The following is a 17502-nucleotide window of genomic DNA, read 5'->3' as shown; positions in this document are numbered from 1 at the left end:
ACTCCAACGATTTCAGGTTCATTATAGACCGATTAACCATTTCATAAATCAATTGACAATGACATAGATTTCTCCCGAACTTCTAATTACAATTATCAATCAATTAATATAAAAGTTGAAAACAATATTTAAATCCAAATAAATGTGGATCTTCGATTAAACATATAAACCTTGTTCAACATTCACAAGCAACATTAATTCGACCCTATGACATGCTTACTACCCAAGCGGGTGCTAATGATTTAGCTACTCATATTAAAAACACAAGAACAAACAAATAGAGAGGAAATCATATTATACCAAATGAATGACGATAATCCGGTAGCAATGATGATTACAATCCAAAGCTGAAAATAGGTAAAACCCTAATCACTTGTTTGCTCCAAAGTATTCCAAACTATATGAAAACTAATAAAATTGTGTTATGAATTCGTGCAAAGTGCAGAACCCTAACTGATCCCATATATAAAATACGCGTGTAACGGCCGTTACTGGACTAACTGGCCGTTACACTTACACTTGACAACTAACGGGCGTTACCCCACTAACGGCCGTTACACTCCAGTTAATTTCTAACGGCCGTTAGTTCTCTAACTGCCAGTTACAGGAGAAACCACAAACCACCTCTATAACGGCCGTTACTCTTGTAACGGCAGTTACAACTTCCAGAATTCTTTTTCTTCTTCTTTCTCTTGATTTCACCCGAATCTTTCTCCCGTTTCTTCCTTAACTCATCAAAATCGACCAATTCATTCGTCTAATCAATTTCCAACCTGAAAACACTCAACACACCTTCAAAGCATCGAAAGTTGGATATAAAACTATCAAAATGACGAATAATTGGTTCTAAAATCACGTGGGAAATGGTATAAAATATGGCACATCAAATCCCCCCACACTTAAGCTTTGCTTGTCCTCAAGCAAATCCAAACTGAAAATCATAAAATTCCTTGGCACATCATGGAACCACATTTCAGTTATCAAAAAGAAGCTCAACCATAATTAAGAATGTGAATAAATGGTTAGGCAGTTTTAATCTTAAATGAAAACCGGAACGTTTGACAATATTTGACTGATATATAAGCCTCAATAACATGACTAAGCACAAATGAAACAAACAAGTGATATCTCGCCTATCCTACTCCAACTAACTTTCTTTTGGGGTTGAATATTCGAATAATCACTCAATAGCCAAATCGTGATGCATAATCTTTTAACCATAGGCTTGTACAAGGATCATTCCTAAGTCGCCAAGGCGCATGCGCCCTATAACGTCTATCAAAAGAGGATTTTAAGGGTTGTAACATTTTAAGGCTAAACAAGGTATTTGAACAAGGTATATGGAAATTTTTGGTAACAAGTAGTGTTAAACAAAGAACTAACACAACATTTAACAAATTTTTCACATATAGTCTAGTCCAAACAAACCCATGTCATTAGTTGCCAACGGTCCACATCCCAAGAGGTTATCCCGACCATACCCCCAATAGAATGATCCAAAAACCGGCACCATTGTGGTGTATGACAATCAAACAACCTATCAACCAAATCTAACCGTGTTGACTTCAACAAACTTGCCAACCTCAAACACTCTAATCAAATATATCAATTTAAGAACACTTTGTTCGTTTTAAACGACGTACCAACTTACATAAAATGATTTGACAAAAGGGAGAAATACCAACTGACAGCCTAAGCTTCTTCTTTCGTTTTTATATATATTTTTTTCTCTTTTTCTCTTTTTCAATTCTTTTATTCTCCTTTTTTTTGTGAGCTACTTTTACTCTGACTAATTGGTATTCTCTTACAAAATTTAAGAAACAGTGACAAATCATTACAAGAGATGCCAAGATTAACAATCTAGACTTTTCCAAAAACCATGACGAAATCAAACTACCCTCATAAGATGAGAATATCCCGACCGACATAATAAGGCAAAACCTAAACAATCCAATCTAGCAAAGGCAACCAATGACCCACCAGGACTTCGACTATCGGTATGGCGAGGAAAGGTTTATTTTTAGGTAGATTTAATAACAAAGAACAGGCTAGTGACAACAAGTTTTCTATTGTTTCTTGCACTAAAAGTGAGTGCAACATACGGGTTTTCAACGGGTGGTTCACTAACCAGTGTAGTTAGCTACTAAGCACATTACAAAACATGCACATAACAAATTTTTACGAAACAAAAGGTGAATGAACAAAGAACAAAGGTTTTATCCTAAATTTGCCTCTTTATCATCTAGCAAGATAACGGAACGATCAACAAGGACAAGTTCTAGAATCAACGCAATCACCAGCACACTCATAGCAAATAAAATAATTCAGAAATGGAAATTCAACCTCAAACTTGCACATCATAGTTCAGAGCTCTAAAAGAGACCCTTACTTCCGGATAAATCCAAAAGCCTAAGAGAGGGACAAATTTACAAGGTTAAAGGTTCCAAAACCGTAACACCTATCATATCTAGCAATGAATCAATAATATCTCACAATTTTGGTGTTTTGGTGCTATAAGCATGCTAGTAATGTTATTAATCCAGAAGGAATGCCACGTTAATCAGTCAAAACACATTCCACATATTAAAATTTTTGCCAAGGGTGTAGTTACATTGCTCAATTATATGTATAATTAGGTGACAAAAGCAATTAACTACAAGGACAAGCAAGCAAAAGTTTCAAAATTCCTCTAAAATACCCGACTTCTCCTATTTACCATCCCTCCCACACTTAAGTTGGACAATGTCCAATAAACTAAGCCAATCTAAGGGAAATAGGGAAAGTAAACTAAGAAGCAAAAATAAGGAATAAAAAAAACTTGCCGGGTATGAAAGGTGTTCCATGCGTGAATGATGCCAACAAGAAACATGAGCGCTAAACTTACTGCCAGCATATGCATATGACAATCAACGTGCTATCACCACGAACACACAATAAAACGTTAACGTAAATATAAAAAGAAAACCCTGCAATGTAGAATTCCATGCAATCAAACCAACATGCAAGAGAAAGAAAATAGTCTCATCACCTCTCAAAGGTGGATACAAACAATTAAATACACATCCAAGGATAAACTGAAAACGTAAAAATGTATCAATGATAATAACCAAAACCATCCATGCTCAAAACTCAGGAGGAGGAAAAGCTGAAGGAGCGCCATCACCGTCACCATCACGTCACCCCCCAAATATGCCATAGAAATCAAAGGCATTTCCAGAGTACCTATCACCACTGTAGGGAGGCGGTTGAGAACTACTGGTACCTGCATCAGATGGGGCCGCCTGACCGTACTGGGGATAGTAGTGATCAAACGCATTCTGGCTGATGGGATAAATCGACGGTGGCATAAACGGCTGCTGAGGAGGGAACTGCTGGGGAAGTACCTGTAATGGCACAGAAGGAACCTGTGGAGGAGACCCTGAAGCAATCCAACTCTGCATGTAAGGCTGGAAGTACTCCTGCTGATACGCCATTCGGTTAACCTGACTACCGACAAAACGCAACCAATCATCCTGGCGGTCCAATCGGTCGTTAATCCCAGTGATCCCATGAAAGATCTCGTCCATACGCTGCCCTAAACCTGAAAAATCAAAAGCATGTGAGCTAGAGGTGGCACCTCTAGTTGGCGCAGAGGCACCAACACCAGTATCCGGCTCCTCATCCATCTCATCCTCATCGTCCTCAGCATCCATATCGTCTCCTTCATCCTCCGAGTCCTCATTCTGGCTAACCATACCCATTCGAATCATTGTCACCCTATCATGTACCCCACTACGACAATAAGCTTGAAAACCCGGTAAAAGACCAAATTGATCCGTCTGGACCAAACCCATCCGCCTTGCCAAATGACAAACAAGGAAACCACCGGCTACATGACCCTTGGCTTTACCATGCCGCTTTTCATACAAATATAAAGCCACAGCCCTAGCTAAATTGCAAGAGACCTTCCGAACCATGCAATACAAGAAAAATAGATCAGTGCTAGTAGCATTATTTGAACTACTATGCCTATTGGAAATGGTCTCGGCTATCATTCTCAAAAGCAACTTGTAAACCGGGTTTCGAACAGCAGATTGTTTGACATTATAGTGGAATTCTTGGTCACTCAAATTCTCCTCCTCCCAAAACCTAGCTGCAGTCATGGATGCAGGCCATTGAACAATCCCCTTTGTAAAAGCCACCCTCTGAACATCATGCTCACTATAAAAACCTAAATGGACCCCGAACTCTTGGTAGGACATACAATGAATTTAACCTCCTAGATGGAATGTCATAACTGTTTTCTTACAACTTCCCTCGTCCGTATTCAACCTAAATGAACTAAAGAATTCATTGCACAAGTGTCTCCAGATGTTAGTGTTGATGGAGAACAAGGCCCTCCAAGGGGGTGTCAACAATCCGTTCAATTCCTCAACATTTACCCCTAACTCCCCCAGGTTATCGAAATCTAACCTACGATTAGCAATAATAGGTTTACGCGTCACCGCATCTAAAGTAATATTAGGTTGGTACTTTGCGGGTACCTCCTCGGGAGTACGGATGACGGGGGCTCGAGCTACCGGTTGTCTAGCTCTTGAGGCTGAAGCTTCAGCAGCAGCGGCAACCCTTTGCATGTCACGCTGTCTCTTGGTGGCCATCTACAAAATCAAGCATACACATATATAAGGCTACAAAACAATGTAATGACTTCCAAGTCTACAAAAAACTTAAACCAAAAATTAAATCACAGAAATCATCTAATTAAAATCTTTCTCTAAATAATAGAACAAAAACCTTAATTTCGACAAAATCAATTTAAGTGATTTTTCATACAAATAATCCCACCATCATTATCCTTTCCAATTCTCAAAACTCATATTTGTTAAATAATCACAGAAATCATCACATTAGAATTCATCCCCTAATTAAAGAAAAATTAAACTCTAATTACGACAAGATCAATTTAAGTGACTAGTAACAAACATTATCTATGATTCTTAGTTCAACAAACTTTAATCTTCCCCCACACTTAAACTAAATAATGGGGAAGAAACAACTAGCATTATGAAGCTTATGACTATGGTTTCGAAATCTAGCATGAATAACAATAGCCATACCCAACTGAGTTGAACCCTTCACACATAATATCTCCAAGAACACTAATCATCTTCAATAATAAAAACAAAAATTAAAAGAAAAGATTGAAGAATCATACCTGAAGAATTTGATAATTGAACACGGAATTTGGAGATTGACAAGAGAAAAAGAAAACAAAGACTCAAAGCTATCCCTTATTTTTCTGCAATTCGTGTGTGTGTGTATGTGTGAGAATTAGATTTTTTTAGATTTTCCTGACAATGGATGACCCTATCTATCCTATCCATTCGCGTGTAACGGCCGTTACAGGAGTAACGGGTGTTACAAAACAACGTGTCGTATAACGGCCATTAACCGGTTAACGGGCGTTACTAATGAACGAGAGACTAACGGTCGTTTGGCCCCTAACTGGATGTTACAGGGGAAACCAGGAAACAACCTTCTAACGGCCGTTACCATGGTAACGGGAGTTAGAAAACAACAAGGGGTCTAAAGGTCGTTATCCAGCTAACGGTCGTGACAAAAGCAAAGCCAACTAACGGGCGTTACTTTCCTAACTGGCAGTTACAGGGGAAATCACAAACCCCCCCTCTAACGGCCGTTAGAGGGGTAACGGGAGTTAGTCGCGTCCAGCTTAGTCAAAATTAACGAACATGTGACACTTAACGAAGATAGGACCTGAAGTGACAACTTACTAACGGCACTTTTACTTTACCTTTGCACATTACTTACCTCGACGCCCAGGATGACCTTCGGACCTGCAATTCTTGATACAAAACCATTAAAAACTGAAAAATGATTGAAACTAAAGGAAATAAACAAAATCTTTTTGGCTTTTTATAAATTTTAAACTTTTTATGGATTTTTGATTTTAGGAAAAGAAAATGACAAGATAAAATGAAAAATAAAATGAAACAAACTCGGGTTGCCTCCCGAGAGGCGCTTAATTTATTAACGAGTCCTTAGCTTGACTCGATCACCTTTTACTTTCACTTGTTGATGGGATAAAAACCAATTTCGAACACCTCTGCATTTTCTTCATCTTCTTCATGATAATGCTTCAAGCGTTGTCCATTCATAATAAAGCTCTCATCATTGCCATACAACTCCACATATCCGGACGAATAACTTCTTTTCACCACATACGGTCCAATCCATCTCGACTTGAGCTTCGGTGCTTTGATTTTGTACTTTGATTGAAACAAAAGTACCTTGTCACCGGCTTTAAATTCCTTCCTCTTGATCTTCTTATCATGCCAAGCTTTTGTACGCTCATTGTATAGCATGGAGTTGTCATAAGTTTGCAACCTCATTTCATCCAACTCGTGCAACTGCAAAAACCTTTTTTCACCAGCCAAGATTAAATCCATATTATAATTTTGCAAAGCCCAATAGGCTTTGTGTTCAATCTTAATCGGGAGATGACAAGTTTTTCCATAAAGAAGCTTATATGGAATAGTACCAATTGGAGTCTTGTAGGCGTTTCGAAACGCCCATAAGGCATCATCAAGCCTCTTGGCCCAAATTTTTGGGTTATCTTGCACGGTCTTTTCAAGGATCCTTTTCAAAGCCCTATTCGTGTTTTCCACTTGGCCGCTTGTTTGAGGGTGATAATAGGTGGAGAACCTATGGGTGACCCCATACCTCTTTAAAACCTTAGCAAGCTGGTGATTCGCGAAATGGGACCCGCGATCACTAATTAAGGCCTTTGGTACACCAAAACGATTAAACAACTTTTTCAAGAATTCAATTACAACTTTAGCATCATTAGTCGGAAGGGCTTTAGCCTCGGCCCACTTGGACACATAATCAACGGCTACCAAAATATAAAGACACTTATGTGACGGAGGAAAAGGACCCATAAAGTTAATCCCCCACACATCAAAAACCTCACATACCTGTATCATTTGTTGAGGCATTTCGTCTCTCCTAGTGATATTACCTTGACGTTGACATGCATCGCACACTTCCACCAACGTTTTTGCTTCCCTGAAAATGGTGGGCCAATAGAACCCTGCATCATATACCTTCTTACCCGTCACAGATGGTCCGTAATGACCACCGGTAGGACCGTGGTGGCATGCATCCAAAATCACACGGGTTTCAGCACCGGCAACACATCTCCTGATCATCCCATCTGCACACAGTCTAAACAAATACGGTTCCTCCCAAAAATAATGCTTAATCTCAGAAAAGAATTTCTTCTTTTGTTGAGATGTCATCTCTTCAGGAAGAACGTTAGCACAAAGATAATTAGCAATGTCTGCAAACCATGGTTCTTCTTCTCCTTGTACCTGCATCAAATCTTCATCAGGAAAATAATCATTAATCTCATGCTCTTGCAACTCCTCAAGGCGAGGGTTTTCGAGCCTACTCAAATGGTCGGCCGCCACATTTTCCGCCCCCTTTTTATCCTTTACCTCAATGTCGAATTCTTGCAAAAGCAAAACCCAACGAATGAGACGGGGTTTGGCATCTTGTTTGGAAAACAAGTACCTCAATGCGGAATGGTCGGTGTAATCGGTCATGGTGTAATTTTGTTGGGCCGGATTCAAAGTCTTGCTAGCATAAGAAATGGGACGGAAATGTTTATCCTCCCTTTGGCCTAAAACGGCCCCTAAGGCAAAATCACTAGCATCACACATTAACTCAAAAGGTAATGACCAATTGGGTGAAATCATAATTGGTGCATTAATCAACTCTTTTTTTAACAAGTTAAATGCGTTAAGACAATCATCATCAAACACAAAAGGGACATCTTTTTCCAACAACTTGGTCATTGGCCGGGTTATTTTCGAAAAATCTTTTATGAACCTACGATAAAAACCGGCATGACCCAAAAAGCTTCTAATTGACTTGACATTAGTAGGTGGAGGTAACTTGGCGATAACATCAATTTTTGCTTTATCAAACTCTAGACCTGCTTTAGAAACCTTATGTCCCAACATAATCCCCTCCTTTACCATAAAATGGCATTTCTCCCAATTTAAAACCAAATGTGCCTTTTCACATCTTTCAAGCATTTTATCAAGACTCTCTAAACAACTCTCAAATGAACTACCAAAAACAGAAAAATCATCCATGAAAACTTCCATGGAGGTTTCGATCATGTCTTGAAGAATGGCAATCATACATCTTTGAAAAGTTCCGGGAGCATTGCAAAGACCAAATGGCATCCTCCTATAAGCATAAGTGCCATAGGGACAAGTAAACGTGGTCTTTTCTTGGTCTTTGGGGTCAATGGGTATTTGGAAGTACCCGGAGAACCCATCCAAAAAGCAAAAATACTCGTTTCCGGCTAACCGTTCGAGCATTTGATCAATAAAGGGTAAAGGAAAGTGATCTTTGCGGGTTGCATCATTCAATTTCTGATAATCAATACATACCCTCCACCCCGTGACAGTTCTAGTAGGAATCAATTCGTTCTTTTCATTCAAAACTACGGTCATCCCGCCCTTTTTCGGCACACAATGCACCGGACTTACCCATGAACTATCCGAAATGGGGAATATGATTCCCGCATCAAGTAATTTAATTATCTCCTTTTTTACCACATCTTTCATGTTCGGGTTCAATCTACGTTGCCTTTGCACAACCGGTTTAAAATCATCAATAAAATTTATGGTAGCTGATTCCCGCATCAAGGAATCTCATTCTTGATGATAGCTGACACCTCGGTACTCAGTACAGTTTTCTTTGCCTCTTCTAACTTCTTCCTATCCGAAACAAGATCTTTGAGAAACTTTGCATAATTTGGCATACCTGCAAGAAGATCAACTAAAGGAACAGTTATGTTAACATTTTGAATTAAATCAACAAACTTTTTAAATTTTCCTTGATCTTCGCTTTCCTCAATCGTTGAGGGAAAGGTATCTTTGGCTGATACGGTTTAACTGGTGGTTTCTCAACAGGAGTCTTCTCAGCAGTCTTGGATGGAACGGCCGGTGTCTTCACGACGGGTTCCAGTTCCATCTCAACCTCATCATCAACGGTTCCATCGGCATCAACCTGCACAAGAGGAGTAACATCATTAGGCCATGGGTTTGCAGAATTATAAGTGTTACCTGCTCTTGTTGTGATTGCATTGACTTGCTCATTTCTAGCGTTCGGGTGGCTATACTTGGCTCCTAATCCTTGGCTATTTTGCTGAGGCTTAGGATTCTGCTGGGTATTGCTCGGTAATGTACCGGGCTGCCTATTTGATGTTCCTAGCCTTTCAAGTTTAGCCTCGATATCCTGAAACGTTGCTTGAGTACTCTTCGAACTTTGCTCAAGCTTATTTGCCAATCCATCCAACCTAGCAGTCATAGCATCCCATTAAGAGGCCATCTTCTCACTGGTAGCTTTCTGAGCGCCTACCAAATCCTTCATGATGTCTCTCAACTCCGCATTTGCATTTTGCTGACTGTTGAACCTACTAAACCTGCTTCCACTAAAACCATAATTATTAGCATTAAAATTAGACGAAGGAAAAGAAGTACCTGATGACCGATTTTGATAACCGGTACCCTGACTGAAGTTCCCTTGCGGATTCTGGACATAGTTAACTTCCTGAGCTGGTTTATCCGGACAATCTTTTGAATAATGCATGTCCCCACAGTAGTCACACCCATCAGCAATCACCTTAACATCCCTTTCAATGCTTTTGAATCTCACATCTTGGTTGTCAAACCTCTCGTTCATCTGCTTTGTGAGGGCTTTGACTTCAGCAACCAAGCTTGATTCTTCACTACTCTCCAACTTTGCCACAGTCTTACCACTAGTTCTCTTGCTTACAACCTCATCGCGATCAGAGAACTCCTTGGCCATATCATCCAAGATTTTGTATCCTTCAGCCGGGGTGACATTGTTCAAACTACCTCCAAATGCCCCAGCTAATTCCCTTCTAGTTCTCTTTGGCAACCCATCATAGAAGATCTCAACCACTGCTTCCGTGTTCAGATTGTTTCCTAGGCAATTCCTGATCATCTCCTTATATCGTTTCCAGGCATCCACTACATCTTCCCCTGGATCTTGAGTGAATGATCGGATCTTATTCTCCAACTGTCTCTGAGTCCTTATAGGTTCTCCAACTGTCTTGGTTCGCGCCATAGTGATAGAACCTACAAATCTTCTCGAACCTTTCCAAATGCCCATATGGATCATTATTCGTCACCCCATCAAATTTCTCCTCCTTCACACTTTTCAAATGACTTCCTTTAAGAGAAAAGTTTACTCCGGTGGTTGGAAGGCGAATAGGAGTGCCCCTATTAGTAGGGATATTTATCCTACGGTCACCGTAAAGACGGTTATTGGGGTTTTCCGGCTCTCTATCACCCATTTTCCTGGCTCTGACTGGTTGAGTTGCCTGAGGATTTTCTCTAGGAATCTCGGTTAAATCCTGTTGATCAGTTTTATCCCGATTATCTTCTTCCCCTAAACTATCACCAGTTTTGAACAACCCACTACCTTCGGAGAATTTAGGACTTGAGCGCACCTCGGACGTTGAAGCTTTCTTTGAATAATATTGATCCAAATCTACGTTCGGGTGGTCACGGTTTTCGGTGTTTGAATCAATGTTTGCGGTGTTTGAGGGTTCCGTGTTGTTTGATCTAAGTAAGCGTCGTCTGGCTCTCCCTGGATTAGATTGAGGACTAAGCAGAGGTCTACCAGAGGCTCTTGTGTTCATCAACTACAAAGCACCTGCACACTCACCACAAGAAATACCGTTAACCGCACCAGAAACTAACAAAATAAGACTAAAATGAAAATAAAATCTATCTATTAAAGACAATTAACTTCCTCACAAATTGTGAGTCCCTCGATAGCTACAGATCGCTCTCGAGATCGTCTATGATTATGTCGTGAGTGCGGAATCCTCACGAGATAACTAGTTTGATTAGTAAACGGGTATATCGCTAATTATTAAGTAAATGATCAGCCGTATGATGCTATATTCATTTCTATAAGCTATAGAACGAACTTAGATGTCTGGAGTACGTGTATGTCGAATGTGTTGTCATTATTAGGGTATTCATTCGTATATATATGTTTCAGGTCGAACTGGGCTTGCTGGGCTTTGTTCTTACGAACTTAGCTGCCCAGCCCATGTAACGAAGTTAATCTTCGTTTGTACCAAACGAAGTTTATCTTCGTTTGCCCCTAACGAAGATATACCTTATCTTCGTTACTTGGTTATATTCCTAAGTGTTTCATCTTATGGAATCCTAACACATATTATGTTTGTACTTGTATATCACACAACAAACATCATACATAACACATATATATAACACCAAAACATGTAATCGATCATTACCAAAACATAAAGTCCATAATCTATCAATTACATATATAGATACGACACAAATTAACATAATGTCTTAATCTAAACGACATATCAAATCTAAGTTGCTGTTGTCACATCAACGTGCATCAACAAACTCCCCCTTGACAGCAGCACCTTCGATTCTTAGTCTTCAAAATCTGATCATTCATCAAACAACAATCTTTTGCTATTTGCATGAATATCTTCATGTAAGCAGAGTTGAAGTATCTTACGATATCTACTTTCTTCATGCTTCCAAAATGGCAAAAACGAACACTCTGTATCGTACAACTTTCTCAGATCATTTCTTGAGAAGTTCACCAGCTGCATCGGATCATAAACTCTTCTCAACAAAATCTTCTTCTTTGAATCTGCATACATCTTGGCTTCACCAGAATTTCGATCAATTTCCCAATTATCCATCTTGTCCAAGACATCTTGTGCCCATTTCTTGGCAGGCACCTTGATCATGCACTTAATATCATGTTGAACAAACTCAACTGTTTTATCTGGCTTAACCACTCTTTTCTTCGATTTTGGCTCAATCTTAAACTGTGGTTTATCTGAATCTTTCATGTTCTTCCTTAACCAGAAATCTTTTCTGAGATTCTTACCAACAACATCAGCTAAGCCATCATCGCTTGGATTGATGATCCAGTTATTTCCAAGCTCATGTAAATCTTCTTCACATAAACTTCTGAAATGTCTCTCACACCACGCTAAGTACTGACAACCTTCTGATCTTTTAAGCACAAACAACTTCAATTCATCATCATAAAACCAACTCCAGATGATTGTCTTGTACTTTGCAGCATCTTTATCTGAGATATGAGTCCAATACAAATTTGGTTTCCACGTTTCCCTATGTACTATCCAATCATTCACTCTTTTCTCGGGAACACGTCGATCAACAATATGTAATGAATCATCATCTCTGAGAGGAACTGGAAAATCATTTGAATTGAATGGTCTTGTCACATTAATCTCATAGTCAGATGGAATCGACACATCACCATTCTTAGCATACACAACAAAATGTAGAAGTTGAGTTAGGCTGCTGAATGGGACTTGAAGCATTCTTTCCCTAACATCTGATCTCTTCTGATCCAACACTCTATTCTCTTCAATCAACGGATCTTCAGGAATTGAGTCCCATACTTCATCAAACCCATAAGGCTTCTTGAATATATCTAGATTTGGTTCAGGGACAAATTCGCCTTCCTCGAGCTCATCACCATCAAAGAATAAATCTGTATAATCTGGATCATCTATTTAAATTTACACAAAATGAACACCAGAATAGAAAGAATAATCATGATAATTATAATAAAGATGAAATGTATTTGTATTGAAATAAGATAAATTACATTTTCATTCCACAAAATGTCATAACTTATTACACACAATCAATTATACATTCTATCTAAAAATCTTTATCATAGACAAAATTAGAAACCTGAATCACGAGGAGCACCAGAAGGACCAGCACCAGAACCAGAAGCACCTTGCTGAGAAGTATCACCTCCTGTCTCCCCCTCGATCGCTGCACCCTTTCCTCTATCTTCAACTGGGCGAGAAACATTCCTTTCACCAGCATTATCAGCATCATCATCGTCATTCTGACGTCTTGGTTGAACCGCTGACAATCTGCAGACCTCTTCAGGAACTTCTCCCCCTTGATTCTTGACCCAGTTGATCAAAAAGTTAAGGCAGCGCGAGTATCAGTGAGATCAGACTCCAAAGTGCGAACTCTGGTCTCCAAAAGATCAACACGACGACCAAGAACAGGAGCAACAGCAGCAGTCGGTCTTGGAGGATCAGGCATTGCTACAGAAGAAGCTTCAACAACACGTCGACGCTTAATTCTGGTATATTGAAGTTCACCACTCCCTTGCCTCTTCACCGGACAATCCGAACTTGCTCTGTTTACAGGATCTTCCATATCCTCAAAAATCTCACGTAATTCAGAATCATGCTGAGCTGCAACATCAGGATCAATCTCAGCAGCAGCAGGAGTGGAGTTAGTTGAATCTGAAATAGCAGGAATAGCATGACAAGTCTTGCTTCTACGCTCTCTATGAAACGCAACACCCTCTTGATTAAACGACTGATGCGAATGATCACTTTCAGAAGCAGCCACGACGTCATGAATCATCTTAGTTCGACGTTCAGCAGCAGCAGAATCATCTGTGTCTGTCGCATTTGTAGCCGCAGAACCGTTGGAACTATCAACATCATCTCCATCATGTCCATCATCCGAACCAGCAGACTCATCCCCTGAATCATCATCAGAACCATCAACAGAACACTCAGAAGAACCAGAATCAGAATCGGCATCACATCATCCACAAACATATCATTCTCAAGACGAGATCGATAGTTTGGATTAATCAGGTGACCAAAAGTGGTGGATCATGGAGACCAGCCACATTACTCGTATTGGCTTCAAGATCAGCAAAAAGACGCGAAGGCCAAGCATGAAGAACGTAGCGAGGACCTTGGTCATATACTAAGTCAGGACAAAAATGTCTAACTATAGCCATCACAAAGCGAGGATACAAAAGAAATCGCTTTCTCCCCCTAGCGTTAATCTGATCAATAAACTCTTGATAAAAGTATCGGGAGAAAGGATAAGGTCGATTATATACCAAAGCAACCATCTGCGATGCAATCTGAGCAGACAGTTGATCAAATCCAGCCTTGCGATTGCTCAAACAGACGAGCAATGCATATGCTAGATAACGCCATCGTCCTTGAAACCCACTTTGTCGAAAGGAAGCTTGACCTGTCCAACAAATCCCATCCTTTGAAAGCAACGAAGAAGAAGTGCGAACTCGTATGTCATCTCAACGTCTTCCTCTTCTTCGACGTCTGGTTCTGCTCCTAGATGTAAAATAGTGCGGAGCGATTCAGCATTGAAATCAAAAGATGTGCCTTCAATAGTAGCACGTACAAAACTCTGTTTCAACCATGACTTCATGAGCAGTGGACCAGAAAGAATCAATATATGCCTAACCAGTCTGGCGAATCACAAAAAGCAAAAGATAATCGCGAGCGAGCAATATAGTTGAAATTTCATGAAAATGCTCGCAATTGTGCTGATCGGGATCTAGATTCAGTGCAAGATTATGCTTTTCACAAACTGAGGTGGAGGAGAGCCATTCTGCCAAAACCAACCACAAATATCGAAACAAAATAAATAATCACGATAAATGAATTGCAGAATTGAAAACCCTAATTTGAAAAACCCTAATCCATAATTTCGCAAAATAAGACTGAACGAAGATAAACAATAAATTCGTTAAGTATATAGAACGAAGATAGAAGCTAAATTCGTAAGCAATAACTAAATGAAAATAGATCTTAAGTTCATAAGAATTAAACTTAAATTTTCACCTAGCGAATTTTAAGTTCGTAAAGTCTAAATTGTACATGCAAGTTCGTAAGTTATATAACTTATCTTCTAAGTTCGTAACTTATAAACGAAGTCTAAGTTCGTTTGAATAAACGAAGGGTGTTAAACTTAGCTAAGTTCGTTCCTTATCAACTTAGGTCTAAGTTCGTAAGGCATCATCTAAAGTTACTTCGTTTGTACCCAAGTTAAATTCGTTCAATTCAAAATCTAAGTCCATGTGCACACATCTAAATTCGTTTTGAACTAAAGTCTAAATTCGTTTGCACAAGTCTAAATTCGTTGAGTAAACCAGGTGAATGATTACAAGAATTTATAAACATAATCAAAACAAATCAAATCGAAGATACATGGAAAAAATCGTTTCGTGAATGAAAAGAACATCAAACACTTACTTAGATCACAGTTTGCACAACGAATCAGAAAACGAATTAGAGTGAGAGAAAAGAAAAGAGTTTATGTTTTAGGGTTTTGCTCGAAAATGAGAGTATTTTTTTCGTTTGATGAAGAAGTAAAGAAGAAAACCCCTTATATATGGAAATAACAATGGCCAACTATGGGTCGGGCTTAACTTCACAAACGAAGTTAGCCAAATGAAGATATCCTTCGTTTGAACAAATTGTTTCGAACGAAGATAACAGTTATCTTCGTAAGAACAAATCAGAAAATATTCCAGATTTCAGCAAGTTTCTGAAAAATTTTCAGATTTTCATCCAAGCAATCTTCCAAAACACAACCATTTATCACAATCTGTACATAGCAAAAACTTGTTAGAAAGCAACCTGTTCATGCCTTGTACTAAAAACGTGCTTATCACCCAAATTCATAATCATAATGTAAGTAGATAACCGAACATTATAATCTTGAATGAAAACCCATGGTTTAAACGCTATCCATAAACAAACCTGAAAATAATCAATTTAAATATGAACCTCATTACCAATTTGATTATGACACCGAGAACTTCCTTGGATCATAGATATGCATGACAGCAAACCATCTTGAAACACTTAAGTCCCATACTACATGCCGTCTACAAAACTAACAAACAATGAACAATCGAACACAATTCATGAAGAACTTAGGAAACTATCCAAAAGGTTGTCATAAATCACAACATGAAATTCAAAAGAAACTAGTGTCAAATTTGATTATTTTCATTAAATACATGAATTATAAATAAATAACTATTCCAAAACAAGTTCATGTATTCATCCTTTACATGCTCAAATCTGCATCACAAATACGATCACTACAACCAAGGATCTTATCATCATGATATATCCGTGTAAATAACAATGTAGTAACAGAAATCAGCATTCCAACGTTATCTTCTTAACCTGAACACTGCACACTTACCACAGAACTCAAAGCATTGAGAACAAACAGTATAATGCAGAAAAGTCAAGTTACAATCACACTCAATCAGGGTTAACAAATATGAAAAACTAAAAATTAACAAAGATCAAGGAGGTCATTTCTTGGTAAACCCTAAAATGTCAAAACACAAATTTAAACAAACCGATTAATAACTTGGTGACAAGTGAAAATTATGAGATTTCAATAACTTTGACATTTCACACACTTGAAAAGATCATTTTCTAAACTTAAACAAATAATGTCCATATTAGAAAAATTCTTTGTAAACAATCTACACAACCTCATTAAAAATTCACATGAAGGAATTCAGCAAAACATATACTCAGAATTGAATAGGATCTCTTGTGCAATAAGAACTTATAAATACTATTTTGACTCAATTAAAAAGAATAAAAATGCAGAATAATAAATAATCTAAATTCTAATTAATAGACTTTATACATTATTATTAAGCGTGATTACTGCTGATTAGATCAGTTTAGCATGTTACATAAGCCTGCGGGTGAGAAATAATTCTCTATTATACGTTATGAACCGTGACCCAACAGCGATTACCGGTATGTTTGTCCTCTTAAACACTCGGTACACCCAGTTTCTTTAAGTTATGACACTTTCGACATACCTGACCAAGGATAGTCACCATGTAACCCGAGTAGCCTAATATGCCATTGAATAGTTGCGAACTTATGTAACCACATTCAGATATACTTTCGTAATCGATACAAGCACTAAGATAAAAAATATTCAATATATTCAAGAACATTTAACAATCATGAGACACTTTGTGGATAACTGAATTGAATTACTTGTGATTTCACATATTTGCTTCTGCATTTCATGATTTATAAGGAACCCGTGATTTTCTATGAGATCCATGTAGCGAACTTTCTGACAACCTATCCAAGTTGGAAGCTTTAGGTAGGCTAGGTATACAAGATACCCGAGGACATACTTGTCCGAATCTCAAAGACCACATTAGCCCCTAAGTTGCATCAATTGATTTGCATAACAATATCACATTTACTTTTATGCTCATGATTGGTAGAGGTTCTTGCCTATTCATTGAACAAATCTTTAGTAATGCTAGATCTTTCACAAATTAAGGACTAGATCAATTCATTACTGAAAAGCAAGCAATTCAGCCATATATCTGAATATGTTTCCCACAAGAACATTTATAATTAAGTTCAGATTGAATGAAACCTTGGTACTTGTGTCTACGATATATCCCAATTGTAATCACTGAACTAATCAGTATATTTACGATTAACAGGCTTAAAAGCTAAAGTATCGTCACTTTCATCATTTAGCGCAGTTAACCTTACTT

At 38.5% G+C, this 17502-nt stretch overlaps 1 pseudogene; it reads right to left on the bottom strand.

Annotated features, from left to right (window-relative positions):
- Positions 1–4250: 4250 nt before the first annotated feature.
- LOC122601048 overlaps positions 4251–17502 on the bottom strand; it is a 51243-nt pseudogene continuing 37991 nt past the window's right edge.

Source organism: Erigeron canadensis, chromosome 5 (genome assembly GCF_010389155.1).
Source record: "Erigeron canadensis isolate Cc75 chromosome 5, C_canadensis_v1, whole genome shotgun sequence".
Taxonomy (NCBI): domain Eukaryota; kingdom Viridiplantae; phylum Streptophyta; class Magnoliopsida; order Asterales; family Asteraceae; genus Erigeron; species Erigeron canadensis.
This window is presented reverse-complemented; position numbering and strand designations above follow the sequence as displayed.